General features: G+C 40.6%; 1 protein-coding gene across 3 annotated transcripts in view; it reads right to left on the bottom strand.

The window, feature by feature from the left end:
- MSRB3 (methionine sulfoxide reductase B3) overlaps window positions 1-18,417 on the bottom strand; it is a 197,220-nt gene that overhangs the window by 15,077 nt on the left and 163,726 nt on the right. The gene's annotated exons all lie outside the window — the stretch shown is intronic.

Genomic DNA, 18,417 nt, shown 5'->3' with positions numbered 1-18,417 from the left:
TGTGTGACTTCTGATACTGATTCAGCTTGTTCCCAACTACCTCTGCCTGCTTCCTGCCCTGACCTCTGGCTTCCTATGGATTGATCCCTGCCTCCAGTATCTGTTATTCAGCACCTGTTTCCCAAACCTGCCTGTGACCCAACTACGCTTCTGCCTGCTGCCTTTGCCTGATCTGACTGTCTGTTGCCAAAACCTGCCTGTGACCCGACTACGCTTCTGCCTGCTGTCTATGCCTGATCTGCCTGTCTGTTGTCAACCTGGCTCATCTGATTCTGCTCCAGCTGTCCAGCCTGTTGCCAGTCCGGCTTCTGGTGGTGCACCTCCACTTGTCTCTTGCCAAGTCTGCCAGCCTGTCTGCCACCTCGCTTGCCAGTCACCTGCTGTGTCCGGTTCCCACTCGTGAGTTCATGGCTTCTACCTGTCCAGACCTCTGGGCTGATTATAGGCACTCTTACCCCGCTGTGCTCCTGGGTCTGCTGTCTCACTATCAGTGGCCCACGGGTCAGAGCTATATGAGAGGCCTTCCTCTACATGTCAGGCTCACCCACCAGGTACGTGACAAATCTGTTCTGATTGTTGCCTTGGTGCTGGTCCAAAAGAAGATTGTTTTCTTAGACAGTTTTCCAAAGAGCAAGGTATTTGTACGGCCTGGAAAAATATTTTATTAATAGTCACCCTCAACGCATTTTGAGGGTTCAAAGAGTCCCCTTCATCAGACTTTGGCAAATGTTGAAGACAAAGCTTATACTAGACTGATGTATATAGAGTAATCCCAGACAATAGTATGGCAGAGTCAGGACCTGGATTTGAACCCAGAACCTCTGCTGTGTCAGGCAATGTCTCTTCTTGCTGAGCTATCTGAAATGCTAGACAGTTCCTGGGATATTTCCTTGAATGATCCTGTCTTGAACCTTGTTTGTCTTGAACCCTGAACTCTTTGCTCCTCCCATGAGCTTCCTGATTTAAGCCATGTCTTTGAACTTCCTATTTACCAGATTATTGTGCTCTCTCCAGCCAGTATTTCGCTCCTGTCTTCCCTGCTGCTATCCATATTTTGCTACCACTCGTTATTGACCCTTTCTCGACTATGCCTTGCCTGTTCCACACCTGCAACTACTCGTTACTGACCTTTTGACTTGTTTACTGACTATGCTTCTGTGTTGACCCCTACTTGCTTATCCGCTACTGGACCCTGGTTTGCTCACCTCCTGGTGGGGTCATCCTTTGGACCGTGACCTGATGCAAACATGCAGTAAAATCCATCTCCACCATCAGGAGCTCTGGTGAACATGGTTAGTATTTAGACTCCGCACTTCAGATGAGCCCATGTGTACCTATCCTGCTGGTTGGTGGTAGTCACCTACTGCTATAGCAACTTGTTATTGAGCTGGACCCCTGATCGTGACAGGTAGGGTAATTGTCCAGGATTACTCTACATACCTCAGGCTTGGGCTTGGGGAGGCATGGACACCTCCTCGCATGCTAACAGGGTGCCTGTACTGTACTCACACTTCCGGGTGCCGGGCAGCAGCTGGAGAGGAGACAGGGGCGGAGATAGTGTGTGACATCATTGTCTGTGAGATGTGACAGGCTCACTGGCTCAGCAGGGAAGTAGAAGGAAGAACTTGGAGAACGTAGGACACACACCAGGGGCGGCCACGGAGCTGGAGGTGTTGTTCCAGCGGCGTCAGCTACAAAAAAAATGCCAGGGCTTTCCTCCTCGCTTTCCCCTGGATGGTGTCACCCCTCTAGTGGGTGTCCCCCGGGTGCAGACCGCACCACCCGCACCCCCCTAACAATGCCACTGACTGCGCCCCCCTTCCTACAATAAATTGCTCCGCCCAGGGCATCTGTCCCTTCCGTCCACCCCTTGTACCGGCCCTGACTTTCCCATCTTCTCAACACAGTCAAAAGCTGGATCCCCTCCCTATGGAAAAAAAGAGAGATTCCTAACCAGAGAGGAATGCATTTCTAAATTAAATTACACTATAGATTAGGATATCGCTCAGTAAAGGACACTATAAAAAGTTATGTAATATATGGGGCATTTGAATTTAATTTTGCACCACAAGAAGCTCCAGTGCCTTGCCCTTGGCGAGGACCCACACAGGACCTATTCAGGAAGTTACGACAATACAGGAACATCAAAATCTATTTTTCTACTTTATTATGCTATGAAGGAGATTGACTTATCTTCTTTCCTCCTTGATTAATTTACAACAGACTTTGTATTGCGTTATTTTTACATTTGGTCTTTAAATCCAATGAATAAATAAATATTTGATTTAAAAATACATCTAATGATATATAAATGATAGAGAGCTGCATCTTTTATATCCGTTTAAATTACAAAAGGGTATACTTTCAATAAAAAATATATAAATAATTGTTCAACAACACAAAAATCAGTATTGGGGTCTGTTTACACTCTTGTTAAGTTTATAAAAGCTAACTCAGCCTGCTGTCAACATTTGCGTAAACTCTCACTCTTTTAAAGAACGCAGTTTCAGCTTTTTGAACATCTGGAAAGTTAGGTCAGATTTCATAATAGAATACAAAAAAAGGAAGTCATGGGGCCTTGTGTAGACAGCATCTGCCGGAGAGGTTATGCAAGGCTACTCAATTGCAACAATTAACAAGGATGATTCCCGTCACACATGTAAATAAATATTCTGAACTGGCTCATAACTACAGCTTGGCTTCCAAAATAGCGACCATTAGATATAAATAAACAGTACATTTATGGATCTGGACGGTTGCTATAAATGTCTGACCAAAAATGTTACAACCACCATTGTGTACAATGCTTATAGCCAAACTGACTGAAGAAGGAAATGTCAATGTTATCTACTGGTATTAAGAGCATTTATAAATCATTATTCTTAAAATGTTTAACAAGTCATATAACTATTCAGGCATTGCATATGGAGGATTAGCCATAAGATTGCAGTAAATTGACTAAATAAACCATTTTTTCCAGTGAGAAAATACTTGGATGAAACTTGTTAACTTTTTGTTGAATTCTCATTATTAAAAAAAATATTTATAATTTTGTTATATTATAATCATACAAGGAATTGGGAAGAAGTTTAGAAAAATATAAAGAGAGTTGTATTACAAAAAACAAAACAAGTATTACATATTCATAGAATATTACATATTCATAGAATAAAATTATTTTATTCTATGAATACTTAATATTTGTTTAGTTTATTGTAATAAAACTCTCTTTATATATATATATTTTTTAAAGATATTTTTATTAGGTTTAAGACAAACCAACAAACAGAAAAACATACAAAAAAAAACACCAGACAACCTGGTCATAAACATTAGGCAATACACTCAAACATAGAAAAATAAACTGACATCAGTGCAAAATATAAAGTAGGCACAGTGGCAAAAGGCTCAGGTATAATACCTGGATATAGCAAAAGAGGAGGTCCAGACAGAGATCCGTGAGGCACGGCCCATCAATGGTCAAGCAAGAGTAGTACAATCAGTGCTGGGAGAGGGTTAGCGGACTAGCCAACCATCTACCCCAAATTTTGTGGAAGGTTTTGTTCCGTTTCCGGAGTTCAACTCTCTTTATATTTTTCTAAACTTGACTGGATATTGACTGGATATCAGTTATGTTGCAGAGTATGATGGATAAGTGCAGCGGAGTCTAATTCAGATCAGACATATTCTGTAGTAACAGGAACTGGCTTGTTTATTGAAACATCATCACACAGACAAAGATGTCTCTCTGCCTCATGGTGAGAACACACACAGATTACAAGCAGGAAGAAGAAACCAACAAGTACATCATTGTGATACAGAAAGCACAACATATCATAAAGAACACAGTCTATCATATCAATGCTCACTAGCGACATCTTGTGTCCTTTATCTAAACTGCATCGGATATATATTCTAAGCTAAGTTTGTTGCATATATCCAATACCCCTTCTCAACAAACTGAGGCTTAGTCCATTAAACCTATCTTCTTCGTAAGCTTTGAATGTCTTTCGGCGGTCAGAGGCTTTGTAAGGATGTCTGCTGTCATTTCCTCTGTTGGGCAATAAAGTAACTCAAGAAGACCTTGCTCTTGAAGATCCCTAAGAAAGTGAAACTTCACATCAATGTGCTTGGTTCTTGAATTAACTCCTTCCATATGTGCAAGTCCAATGCATCCTTGATTGTCCTCATAGATTTCTGTTGGTCCCAACTGTGGTTGACCTAAATCTGTTAATAGCTGTCTCAGCCATATAACTTCTTTGCTTGCTTCCGCTGCAGCAATGTATTCTGCTTCAGTAGATGACAGTGAAACAGTGAGTTGCTTCTTACTAGTCCAACTGATGGCGCCTCCTGACAGGAAAAATAAGTAACCACTGGTAGATTTTCTGTCATTGGTGTCTCCTGCCCAGTCAGCATCCACATATCCTGTTAAGGTGCTTTCATCGCTTGCTGGTAACTTGAGCTTGTAGTGCAAAGTCCCTTTAAGATAGCGAATGATTCGCTTTACAGCATTCCAGTCCTTTTGATTTGGTATTGAAACCTTTCTGCATAGGATTCCAACTGTTGCTGCAATGTCAGGCCTTGTAGCTGTGGTAAGGTACAGCAATTTCCCTATTGCTTTCCTGTATTGAGTATTAGTTGGTAATGGGTTATCTTGACATTTCATCTCCTTTAGGTAGTTGGTTTCCATGGGAGATTTCACTGGTTTGGCGTCTTCCATTCCAAAAGTTTCAATTATTTCTTGTATTTTGTGTCTTTGATTCAGAAGAAAGCTGCCATCTTCCTCTCTTTCGATCTGGATGCCGAGGTAATTCTTTATATTGCCGAGGTCCTTGGTGTCAAAGTGCCGATTTAGTTTTTCAAGTATTTCTGCTTCATCCCCTTCTTGCTCAAAACAAATCAGAATATCATCCACATAAATAAGCAAATAGATCCATCTGTTTACCAATTTCTTTGTGTATAAGCAGGGGTCTGCTTTGCTCCTTTGAAAGTTTTGATCTGTAAGCACTTCATTTATTTTTATATTCCACGCTCTGGCGGCTTGCTTTAGGCCATATATGCTCCTGCGAAGTTTGCATACTAGGTCTGACCTTTGTTCATCTTCGAATCCTGGCGGCTGTTCCATGTAGATTTCTTCTGTTAAATCGCCATGTAGAAACGCGGTTTTCACATCAAAATGTTTCACTTGCATTTTCCTTGTGACGGCTACTGTCAGTAAAGTCCGTATTGTAGTGTGCTTGACTACTGGTGCAAACGTCTCATCGTAGTCCTCTCCATATTTTTGAGAATAGCCTTTGGCTACTAGCCTTGCTTTGTATCGTTCAATTGTGCCATCTGCATTGTATTTCACTTTAAAAGTCCATTTACAGCCTATGGCTTTCCTTCCGGGTGGTAGTTCTGTAAGTGTCCATGTTTTAGTGTCATGCATGGATTTTATCTCTTCCTCAGCAGCCTTTATCCATTTAGTTGCTTCTTGTTCTGAAAGTTGAGATATGTCTTCCCATTTTACAGGTTCGTTAATACTGGTAGTACTTGCTTTGTATGAGAGACGTATAGGTGGTTTACCTTTGTTTTCTCTTGTTGACCGTCTCATTTTTGTGTCTGAGCCTTCTTGTGTCTGCTCTTCAGTACTGGTTGAGTCTACACTCACTTCAACTGTTTGTTCAGAAGTTACAGAGATGGGCTGGTCAATGTCAGTTTTCTCTTGAATTCTTGCTTCTACTGTTGTCATTACATTGTCTCTTAAATCTTCAACAAAAGTTACGCTGTTGCTAATGGTAACCTTGGCTGTTTTGGGATCTAGGATTCTGTAACCTTTGACATTGTCACTGTATCCAACGAAGATACCTTCAAATGCTCTGTTTTGGAGCTTGGTGCGTTTTTCTTCAGGTATGTAGACAAATGCTTTGCATCCAAAAGCTCTTAGATGTTTTACACTTGGTTTCTCATTGTGCCATAGTTCATATGGGGTTTTCTCCACTGTTCTGGAAAGAAGTCTGTTCTGCAAATATGTAGCTGTCATTACTGCCTCACCCCAGTATTTTTGTGGTAGTCCAGAATCTGTCAGCATACATCTGATCATTTCGGTCAGAGTTCTATTCTTTCTTTCAGCTACTCCATTTTGTTCTGGTGTATACGGAACGGTCTTTTGATGTTCTATTCCATGCCTTTTTAAGTATTCTTGTATCTTACCAAAAGTGTGGCGCTGATGAAAATTGAAAAAACAAAGTCCATATGATAGAACAATTGAAAGTATTGAAAAACCAAAGTCCACAGTAGAACCAAATATCTGAAGCAGGCGAGAGACAACAGCGTATAGATTCTTTAAACCATGAAGATTGATGTAGATGTCTGCTTACCAAATGTGGAGACTTGAATAGGTTTACACCTATCAAGTCATACAGGCTTTTAGGTAACTAAGACCTGATGTCATCTGCTGGTGGAAAGGGATGTGAAATCCAATGGTCCTTCCTCCTGGATGTTGGTAGATTAGCCGGAAACCATGTAGAGATCTCAGACACGAGAATCGATGATTGACCAAAAGGAAAGTAAAGCACACATAGCGTGATACTGCATACTGGTGAAATTTATTTTGAGGAAATAAAAAATTTTTACACTCACGTGTGACCGGAGGTAATATAAGCGCTTGTACAATAAAAGGCAGAAAGGGTCAGTGTCTTCTCCCGACGCGTTTCGATCGATAGATCTTCGTCTTGGGGCACTGACCCTCTGCCAAATGAGCCATATATATAGCTATAGATGTCCCCTACCTTAATTCTGTGATCCGTATGGAGACGGGTCCCGTCGCATGTAGGTGAAACTCCACTTCCGGGTTGGAACAAGATGGAGTCACTAGCGTGCGCTTCAAGCCTCGGTCTGAAAACGAGGCTTAGAGAAAGGTGGAACGCACAGTATGCGGAACGGCGCGCTCAAGGCAAGCAACGTAGCGTGAATGCGTAAAACGGGGATAACGTGACGCGTCTGGCATTCCAACCATGGAGCGCAATGAAGACAGTATGCGTGTCACCGACGTAAACCCACATGGTATGGAAGCATCCAATGAAGGCGCACGTTTAACCTAATAGAGAACCGCAACATAAAAATATATATGGGGACATCTAGCGTTCAACAAAGAGATGGCACTTCAATAACCAATTATGCATCGATGAGATAAACAATTGGTCACAAATGCATATGAGTGTTAAAAAACATTAAAACAATTCATCTAAAATTCATAACAGATAAAATATCAATCTAACGTTATAAAAAGTCAAATATGATTAAAAAACAGAAGACAGAAAATATATAAAGAGAACCTTCTGCTAAAACATATGTATACACAATATTACAGTACAGAACAGAGAATGGGAATAATCATGATTTGTTAATAAAAGAATTAATATCCCATTCAACATTTAATCCATATGGCGTATACGTTTGTAATTCGTATATCCAAAATGTTTCAAGCCTTGATACCCCTCTGGTCTTGGCTCCACCTCTCCAGGGGGCCACAAATTTGTCTATGATCAAAAATTGGGTACCGGCAGGATCTCGATTATGTTCTTGTCTGAAATGGCGTGGTACAGTGTGTTTGATGTTACCCCCTAAAATCTTAGCAACATGTTCTCCTACGCGCACTGAAAATGCTCTAATAGTCCGACCCACATATTGCTTGCCACACGGACAAGTGATCAAATAGACAATATGTGTGGTGGCACAAGTGCAAAAAGATTTAATCGGGTAAGTTTTGCCCGTAATGCGTGACTGAAATTCAACAGATTTCAATTTCCCACAGATGTTATACAAACAAACGTTGCATTTTTTACACGGATAATACCCTTTCATATCATGAAAGAACGTTGGTTGGGTCGGTGGGTCAACAACATTAGGGGCAATTTTGTTCCTTAAAGTGGGGGCTCCTCTAAAGATCACCTTCGCCCTATCTGGTAATAACGGACCCAAAGTTTTATCCTGTTTAAGCACGTCCCAATGTCTATCAAAGATTTTTTTGATGTCATTATGTTGAGTTGAGTAGGACGTAAGCATCGAAAATTTAAATGATGTATCAGGCTCACGAGGGGCTCTATCTTCCAACAAAGAGTTACGGTCAATAAGCGCAACGCGATGCAATTCTGCCTCGACTGACATTGAGTCATAACCTTTATCCAGAAATCTTTCTTTAAGCATAGAGGCCTGAGCGAGATAGGTTTCGTTATCAGTACAATTCCTCCGTAAACGGAGGAATTGACTTTTGGGTACCGATTTTAGCCATAATTTGTGGTGGCAACTGTCCACCGGAATGAAACTGTTCCTATCCGTAGGTTTAAAAAAAGTACGGAATTTAAACTGTCTAGACTCAATGGCTATCTCTAGATCTAAAAAGTTAACCTTGGTCAGACTGGAATCAAAAGTGAACTTGATGCCACGATTGTTTAAATTCAGAGAACCAAAGAATTCTCCTAGGGTTTCAGCAGTACCATCCCATAGGAGGAGGACATCATCTATATATCTGGCCCAAAACACCAAGGACGGGTGTCTGTCAGAATAGATGACGTCCTCCTCCCACTTGGCCATGAACAAATTCGCCAAACTGGGGGCAAACTTGGCCCCATGGCAACACCACGTTTTTGGACAAAGTATTTCTGATTGAACCAAAAATAATTTCTGGTAGTGGCAAACTCAAGAAGTTCTAAAATGTAGGACTTCTGGTCATCCGTGATTGAAGGATCGAGTCCTAAAAAATAGGAAACAGCCTCCATTCCCAGTTGCTGGGGGATACAGGTATAAAGGGACTCCACATCTGCTGTAGCAAGCAGGTAATCACCTCTAAGTTCTATGTCTCCGAGCATTTTAATGGTAGAGGTAGTGTCCTTCAGATAGGAGGGGGTGCGCTTAACCAGGGGTTGCAGGTAACAATCAATATAGCGGCCAATTCTGGAAGTGATGGAATCAATCCCGCTAATTATTGGTCTTCCTGGAGGTTTATAGGGATCCTTATGGATTTTGGGCAGGTAATATATTGTGGGGATTCTCGGGGCAACTGGTATCAAAAAAGATCTCTCTTTCTGATTAAGAATATGTAAGTCAAAACCCTTAGTGATCAAAACTTCCAATTGTTTCTTATAAACATTAGTAGGATTAATGGGTAATACTTGATAAGTTGCTGTATCTCCAAGGATACGATCCATTTCTGCAATATAATTAACCTTATCCAGGATGACTATTCCCCCGCCTTTGTCAGCGGGGCGAACTATAATGTCCTTCTGGTCGCAAAGGGAACGAAGTCCTTCCCTTGGTAGAGGATGATTATAAAACTTTTTTAAAGGTAGAGACTTCAAATCTTTAAGGATTAATTCTTTGAAAATATTAACCGAAGAAGAGGAAGGAACTGGAGGGTTAAACAAAGAGGGATTTGAAAGTCCTGAATGTACAGTCCCTGATGTAGCAGCTCTCTCAGTCGAGGGTGCATTAGATATAAAGTGACGCTGGATATTAATCTTGCGTATAAATTTATTAACATCTATGAATGTATCGAACTTGTTTAATGGACATGGGGGGGCAAATTTGAGGCCTTTATCTAACACAACGAGTTCATCTTCAGTAAGTGCATGTTTACTGAGGTTAAATAGTCCTTGGCCAATCAAACTTTTCTTTTTTTCTTTCCTTTGGTGTTTCCGGCCTCCCCTGTTACCTCTCTTACGTCTGATGGCCTTTTCAGACCCTGGGTACCCCTGTGAAAATCCTGATTGTTAGAGGATGCAGAACCATAATGGCCGTAGCTCTGCTGGGGTCGCTGAAAATCTACTGGGCCATCACGGATATCACGAAGGGGTAGATATCTATTATCCGTAAGGGTGGGGGGATAATTGTAATACTGGGGGCCTGTACCATACGGGGTCCTATAATCAATCTTTTTGCACTTGTGCCACCACACATATTGTCTATTTGATCACTTGTCCGTGTGGCAAGCAATATGTGGGTCGGACTATTAGAGCATTTTCAGTGCGCGTAGGAGAACATGTTGCTAAGATTTTAGGGGGTAACATCAAACACACTGTACCACGCCATTTCAGACAAGAACATAATCGAGATCCTGCCGGTACCCAATTTTTGATCATAGACAAATTTGTGGCCCCCTGGAGAGGTGGAGCCAAGACCAGAGGGGTATCAAGGCTTGAAACATTTTGGATATACGAATTACAAACGTATACGCCATATGGATTAAATGTTGAATGGGATATTAATTCTTTTATTAACAAATCATGATTATTCCCATTCTCTGTTCTGTACTGTAATATTGTGTATACATATGTTTTAGCAGAAGGTTCTCTTTATATATTTTCTGTCTTCTGTTTTTTAATCATATTTGACTTTTTATAACGTTAGATTGATATTTTATCTGTTATGAATTTTAGATGAATTGTTTTAATGTTTTTTAACACTCATATGCATTTGTGACCAATTGTTTATCTCATCGATGCATAATTGGTTATTGAAGTGCCATCTCTTTGTTGAACGCTAGATGTCCCCATATATATTTTTATGTTGCGGTTCTCTATTAGGTTAAACGTGCGCCTTCATTGGATGCTTCCATACCATGTGGGTTTACGTCGGTGACACGCATACTGTCTTCATTGCGCTCCATGGTTGGAATGCCAGACGCGTCACGTTATCCCCGTTTTACGCATTCACGCTACGTTGCTTGCCTTGAGCGCGCCGTTCCGCATACTGTGCGTTCCACCTTTCTCTAAGCCTCGTTTTCAGACCGAGGCTTGAAGCGCACGCTAGTGACTCCATCTTGTTCCAACCCGGAAGTGGAGTTTCACCTACATGCGACGGGACCCGTCTCCATACGGATCACAGAATTAAGGTAGGGGACATCTATAGCTATATATATGGCTCATTTGGCAGAGGGTCAGTGCCCCAAGACGAAGATCTATCGATCGAAACGCGTCAGGAGAAGACACTGACCCTTTCTGCCTTTTATTGTACAAGCGCTTATATTACCTCCGGTCACACGTGAGTGTAAAAATTTTTTATTTCCTCAAAATAAATTTCACCAGTATGCAGTATCACGCTATGTGTGCTTTACTTTCCTTTTGGTCAATCATCGATTCTCGTGTCTGAGATCTCTACATGGTTTCCGGCTAATCTACCAACATCCAGGAGGAAGGACCATTGGATTTCACATCCCTTTCCACCAGCAGATGACATCAGGTCTTAGTTACCTAAAAGCCTGTATGACTTGATAGGTGTAAACCTATTCAAGTCTCCACATTTGGTAAGCAGACATCTACATCAATCTTCATGGTTTAAAGAATCTATACGCTGTTGTCTCTCGCCTGCTTCAGATATTTGGTTCTACTGTGGACTTTGGTTTTTCAATACTTTCAATTGTTCTATCATATGGACTTTGTTTTTTCAATTTTCATCAGCGCCACACTTTTGTTTTTTCATGCTGTATTTGTGACAAAAAGTGATCTATCTTTTGTTGTGTTGGCTGCTTAGTCTAGGCTCATTTTGGCAGCGCATTACCACATAGACGCTTTTTGTGTTTATATTTTTCCTTCTTGTATCTTACCTCCTGTGAATTCACCTCCATTATCGCTCCGGAGTATGAGAGGTTTCCTCTGAAACTTGTTACTTGTCTTTGTTACATAGTCTTGTAATTTGTCGAAAACTTCACTCTTGTGTTGCATTAGGTAGGTGACTGTATATCTTGAATAGTCGTCTATGAAAGTCACTATGTACCTGTTGCCTCCAGATGTTGGTGGGTTTAGGGGACCACACACGTCACTGTGAACTAAGTCAAGTGGTCTTGAGGCTCTCTTTTGACTGACTTTGGGAAGTGTTGCTCTTGTAGCTTTGGATTTGATGCAACACTCACATTTGACAGTGACTGGACAAGGGGATATTATCAGATCCCTTGTCAGATTCCTCCTCTGTAGTTCCTGTATGCATTCTGGGTGTCTGTGACCTAGACGTCTGTGCCATTTATGTATACAGTCATTGTGCTTGTGTGTACATAGTCTCACCTTTTCTTTCACTGTGTCGAGATGATATAGATGATCATCCAGCTTGGCACTTGCTATTGTCTGTTTGCCGTTTAGAATGGAACACTTGTCACCTTGGAATTTCACAGTGAGTCCTCTGGCTGTTAGACGCTTCACAGATAAGAGTCCTCCTTCTAGATTAGGAACATAAAGTACATCTTTCACTGGTATGGTTAAATTGTGTCCTGTATCATCAGGGCATACAAGGGTTCCGTGCCCACATCCTTCTGCATGTATCTTGCTTCCATCTGCAAGGTAAATAGTTTCTTTGTTGTTCGGATCAAGTTCTGTGAAGAAACTTCTATCACTCGTCATGTGACTGGTTGCCCCTGAATCGATGCACCAGTCTTGGCATTTACTGTTGCCTGTAGCCTTAAATGTGGCATTCCAGTTGCCTTCCCTCGGGTCATGGATTGTGGTTTTGACCTTTTGTTTAGCATAAGAGGGACGTTGTCTCATTTGCTCTGCTCTCCATATAGTACAGTCTTTCTTTATGTGTCCCTGTTTGTGGCATCTGAAACACACTCTGGTTTCTTTTCTGTGTAATCTTGCGTCTGTAGCTTTAAGAGCGGTACTGGTGTCGGTTTCTGTGGAGTCATGCATTAATTCCTTTCTTCTCTGATACTCATCTATGAGCCTGGTTTTAACAAATGCTACCGTCAAATCTGTTTCGGCTCGTGTCTCCAGTGCATTTATCAATGCAGTGTATGTATCAGGTAAACTGCATAACAACATGGCTGCAATGTGACTGTCTGTCATGTTCTCCCCGATTGATCTGAGTTGCGCAATCACTTCCAGCATTGCGTTTATATGCTCCTGCATGTCCTGTTCTTTGCCAAGTCTCATTTTGTAAAGTTTCCGCAGCATAAACAGCTTGTTGTTTAAACTGGGTCTTTCATGCAGTCTTTTCAGTACATTCCACATGCCTTTCGCTGTGTCCTCATTGCGAATATGAATGAGCTGATCATCTTCTACTAGTAAACTTATTGTGGCACGTGCTTGTCTGTTTTTCTTGTCCCAGTCCTGATTATTATCCTGTTGTCTGTCTGTAGTGGTAACCTCCCACAAGTCATCTCTGGATAACAGCATTTCCACTTTAAACTTCCATAGCTGGTAATTGTCATTATTCAGCTTTGCCACTGAGAGTTTAAGCTCTGAGTTTCCGGCCATTTTATCCCTCCTTTATATATAAACAGTCTTACTTGTCTATAGGAGATGTCACTGGAAAGCTTCTTTATGTCGATCTCCGCATCAGCCACGCTGTCTTCCGTTCAGGCTTTTGTTCTGCTTAGGCCGCACCTGGTCATAAGACTTTATCCGGACTCTGGGCCCATAACCTGTTGCAGAGTATGATGGATAAGTGCAGCGGAGTCTAATTCAGATCAGACATATTCTGTAGTAACAGGAACTGGCTTGTTTATTGAAACATCATCACACAGACAAAGATGTCTCTCTGCCTCATGGTGAGAACACACACAGATTACAAGCAGGAAGAAGAAACCAACAAGTACATCATTGTGATACAGAAAGCACAACATATCATAAAGAACACAGTCTATCATATCAATGCTCACTAGCGACATCTTGTGTCCTTTATCTAAACTGCATCGGATATATATTCTAAGCTAAGTTTGTTGCATATATCCAATAAGTTAATATATGGTACCAATAAAGTCCAACCCCAGCCTCTTCCCAATTCCTTGTTTAAACGTTGATGTAACGTAAGTACCGTTTAAAAATAATATATACCCAACACTTCTCTATATATTATAATTATAGTTTTATATTTTGTACTTTGCTTTAGGTAAAGTGGCATATAAAGATATTGCCTTGAGTTTTTCTAGATTTTTTGGCATGCACTCTTTTGATTCCTAAATTAAAGGCATTCTACACTTTTTATTTTTGTTGTTTTATTAGTGTAGTTCTATTCCTTGTGTCATTTGTTTGCCTTACTTTGTAATGATGGGCTCACATATTGTGGCTGCAGATTGTAATGTCATGGCTGATCGAATCCCCTATGTCCATGTATTTATCTACCAAGCATGTCCCTATTCCCTATTCCTTGGGACAGACAACTTTGTCCTGGGTCATGCAGTATCCAGTGCATGTGTTTCTATCTGCTCTGTGTTGAATCAAAAATGTGGGAGTGCTAATGTAATAAAAAATCTTATAACCTGTACACACGATCGGTTCGTCTGATGAAAACGGTCCGATGGACTGTTTTCATCGGACGAACCGATCGTGTGTGGGCCCCATCAGTTTTTTTCCCATCGGTGAAAAATCTTAGAACCTGTTTTAAAATTATCTGATGGTTAAAAAAACAATAGAAAAAAATGATCGTCTGTGGGCAAGTTAAAAATCCACGCATGCTCAGAATCAAGTCGACGCATGCTCGGAAGCATTGAACCTAATTTTTCTCAGCACGTCGTAGTGTTTTACGTCACCGCGTTCTGACACGAACGTATTTTTAACTGATGGTGTGTGTAGGCAAGACTGATGAAAGTCAGCTTCATCGGATATCTGATGGAAAAATCCATCGGTCTGTTTTCATCGGATGAACCAATCGTGTGTACGTGGCATTACAATTTGTGGCTGTGTCAGATCTAATTACTGCACCTGCAACAGTGCTAGACTGGAAGACCCAGGTATTGTGGGATGTGTAGTTGTCAGACAGAGGCCATGCATTAACCTGTGCAGTGCCATGCCATATGTCTCATATATGTTTAAAAACAAACAAAAATTTCTTGCCACAGGAAGATGTGAAGATTGTGCTGTGCGTACAGACGAACAAATGGGAACATGAAACTACACGATTAACCTCCATCTTATGCAGGTGAAAAACACAAAGTGCAAGTAGGAAGAGTTATAATGCCATTAAAGGATAGGGCTGGCAGACTTGGGTGTTGTGCTAACACATTTTAAAGTTGCTTATATAATAGGATTTCAGATAATTTGCGATAATTAGCTTACCTTATATGCACACAGATCATAGGTGTGCACAGCCTATTGAATTAGGGTGTGCACCCCTCAGCTCAACACACATGCCTTTCTCTGTGGACCCGCCGGTATAAGACAGTGATAATTGGTAGCGGATTTACTGGCTATACAAGTTTAGCGATAATCGTAATGTAAAATCTGTCAGGCTGGTTGTACCCAAGTTAATCATTCAATTAACTTGGTACATTCAGCCTGCACATACATGGTTCAAATCTCAGCTTGTTTCTGCTGAACTGGCTGAGATTTGAACCATCTATGGCTCGCCTTAGTAACTGGCTGTCATCAGATGCCAAGTATAATGATCATAGTTAAAGGAGATAGAAACATTAAGAAGATGCCAAGTATATTGGTCAGAATTAAAGTAGATGGAAACATTACGATTTGTCTCTACCTAACCCCCTAATCATATTATTTGACATTAAAACCAATATAATATACTCATCATCATGGTGCTGGGGTTTCTTCATCCCATCATGGTTGGATGTGTGGACCCAATAGCATTTTAGTGAATAGAAATGTCATTTATAGAGGGGAGGGATATGAAGAGTGTTGAAAGGTAGAGAAGGCTACACCAAGTAGTTCTGAGTAATTTTCTGAAGTTAAGTGAGACTTTCCTGCATGCATACTGCAACCACCATTCTTCCCAACAGTGTTTGTGGCCAGTTCCTAGGTTTCTTTGAAGGACTGCTTCCCCTTTAATGAACAGCTCTCAGAGTGTTCTCAGCTTTCTCACATTCTCTGCATTATAACACCCAGACATCCTGCTCTCGAGCCACTAACAGTTTAAAAACCAAGCAGTGTGGTAGACCTCTTTTTCAGAAGTCATTGCCTCTCCTTACAATCAACCACTGATCATGGCTGTCATAATGATGACATCAAGACATTGTACTGACTAGAGCAAAATCGTATTTAAACTGTTTCAATTTACTAACAGATAACTCTGTAATTGTGCATAGTAAAGAATAAGTGAGCTACTGTAGTTACAGTACTCTGTCCTGTAGTCTAAGCAGCCCCCATGAATTCCAAATTTGATTTAGAGCAAGGTCAGTGTGCATCCCACTAGAGTATATAAAATTAAGCATTAAAAAAGCTACCTTTATCATGTTCAAGAGTCTGGTCTGCAGATATAAATAATACTGATTAACAAGTAGTTTTGCTTTAATTGTATGCCACTGGATCAGAAGCTCTAAAATACTTCCATCATTCTGTATTTGTCTGAAATGATCAAATGAACATGTCAAGATCACTTTAATGGAAAACTAAAGATCAGAGAGCTGATAATGTCGGGAAGATCTAAAAGACGTGAACCCGAGTTATTTGGGGTAAAATATATATCCTGCCATTATCTTTTGCCTGTTTAATCAACAATTTACCTGCATCCCTTTTTAAGTTTAATTTGGAAATCCATTTAAAATAGTAATTGTTTACATTAGAAGGACATGAGAATGTGAGATATACCTCTACTGTCGAGAATGTTGTGAACAATTGCAGCTGGTGGTGGAATGTGCCCTAAACCAGGGTGTTTACTTTGTCTGTAAAATAATCAACTGGTTTAATTTTTCTGAAGATGGTTCATGTATGAAGAAAAAAAATTGTAGATTGATTTTATATTTCGTTTTTGTAACATCTTTTTGGCAATTAGGGATTTTAAATTTGTAGACAAGCTTTCCAGTAATACACTTTCTGGCACAGCTTCAGACAAAATGTATGGTTGGGGTCATTTATCAACTTGTGGTAACATATTTAATGGTACCATATAATAATAATAAAAAAATCACTCCCTTCCCCACTGATGATTACAATCTATTTTTATAAGCACAGGTCTGATTTGCTATGGGACCAAGAAACCAATAAAAATGTGTCTGGAAACCAAAATGGCAAGAGAAAACAGCTTCATGCTGACAGGGCCAGGCATCTGCCCTAAGTGGCATACGGGGGGGGGGGGGGGTGCAGTTGGGGTGGAAGCCTCTTCTGCCTCTGTGTCACCTGCCTGTTTTTTTTGCACTGTGCAGACCTGAAGGGGTTGTAAAGGTACAATTTTTTTCCCTAAATAGCTTCCTTTACCTTAGTGCAGTCCTCCTTCACTTACCTCATCATTCAATTTTGCTTTTAAATGTCCTAATTTCTTCTGAGAAATCCTCACTTCCTGTTCTTCTGTCTGTAACTCCACACAATAATGCAAGGCTTTCTCCCTGGTGTGGAGTGTCATGCTCGCCCCCTCCCTTGGACTACAGGAGAGTCAGGACACTCTCTACATTGCAGATAGAGAAAGGAGCTGTGTTAGTGGGCGTCCTGCCCCCTCTCTCTCCTGATTGTCTGACTGGCTTTGATTGACAGCAGCGGGAGCCAATGGCATCACTGTTGTGTCTCAGCCAATAAGGAGGGAGAATCTCAGATGGCTGAGACACTCGTGGACATTGCTGGACAGAGATGGGTCTCAGGTAAGTATTAGAGGGCCAAGGGGGCTACTGCACACAGAAGGCTTTTTATCTTAATGCATAGAATGCATTAAGATATAAAACCTTCTGACTTTACAACCTCATTAAATATATCATCATCTACAGTACATAATATAGTCAAAAGATTCAGAGAATCTAGAGAAATCGCTGTGTGAAAGGGACAGAGCCGAAACACTATATTGGAAGCCCATAATCATTAGGGTCTCAGATGGCAATGCATTAAAAACAGGCATAATTTTGTGATGCAGTTTGTCGACCCATCCAAAAATGCAAGTTAAAGCTCTATCAGGCAAAGAAGGAGCCATATCTGTTTTTACACAGATGTTACACAGCACCCCAACCTTTTAGAATCAGGGTTGTAGTTAACATTTTAGTTAATGTAACTCAAATTAGTTTTATTTACTTTTTTTTTGTTCTTTCATTGTTTGCAGTTTGTATGTAAACATATTACATTTGTAAAAGAGGGGTGTACTGCGCTAATTCGATAAATAGTAAAATGTTATACAACACTAATAATAATGGTCAAAGGAAGAGCTGCGCTGTTGTAAGCTAAAATGTGACACTAGTGATAATGAAGTGCTAGATAAATATCAATTAAAATTATGAAACACTGACTGAGTGAAAAAAAATTATATCTGTAAATAGGTCTGTGAGACCTCAATAGGATAACAAGAAGGGGTTAATTCCTAAATTAGGTAGAAACCCGAGAATTATGAAGTGAATAAATAGCAGTCCATGTGAACAAACCAAAAAAAACCTTAGGAATACCATTAACAAAGCATCAAAGGTAAAAAATGTGAATATAATAAAAATTAATGCAGAGTGTCCATATAAACTTAAATATCCCCAGTGTTCAACGAATCCAATTGTCCAGGAAAAAGTGCTGACAGGATAGTGCCTCCACCAAA

This window comes from Rana temporaria, chromosome 3, assembly GCF_905171775.1.
Source record: "Rana temporaria chromosome 3, aRanTem1.1, whole genome shotgun sequence".
Classification (NCBI taxonomy): domain Eukaryota; kingdom Metazoa; phylum Chordata; class Amphibia; order Anura; family Ranidae; genus Rana; species Rana temporaria.
This window is presented reverse-complemented; position numbering and strand designations above follow the sequence as displayed.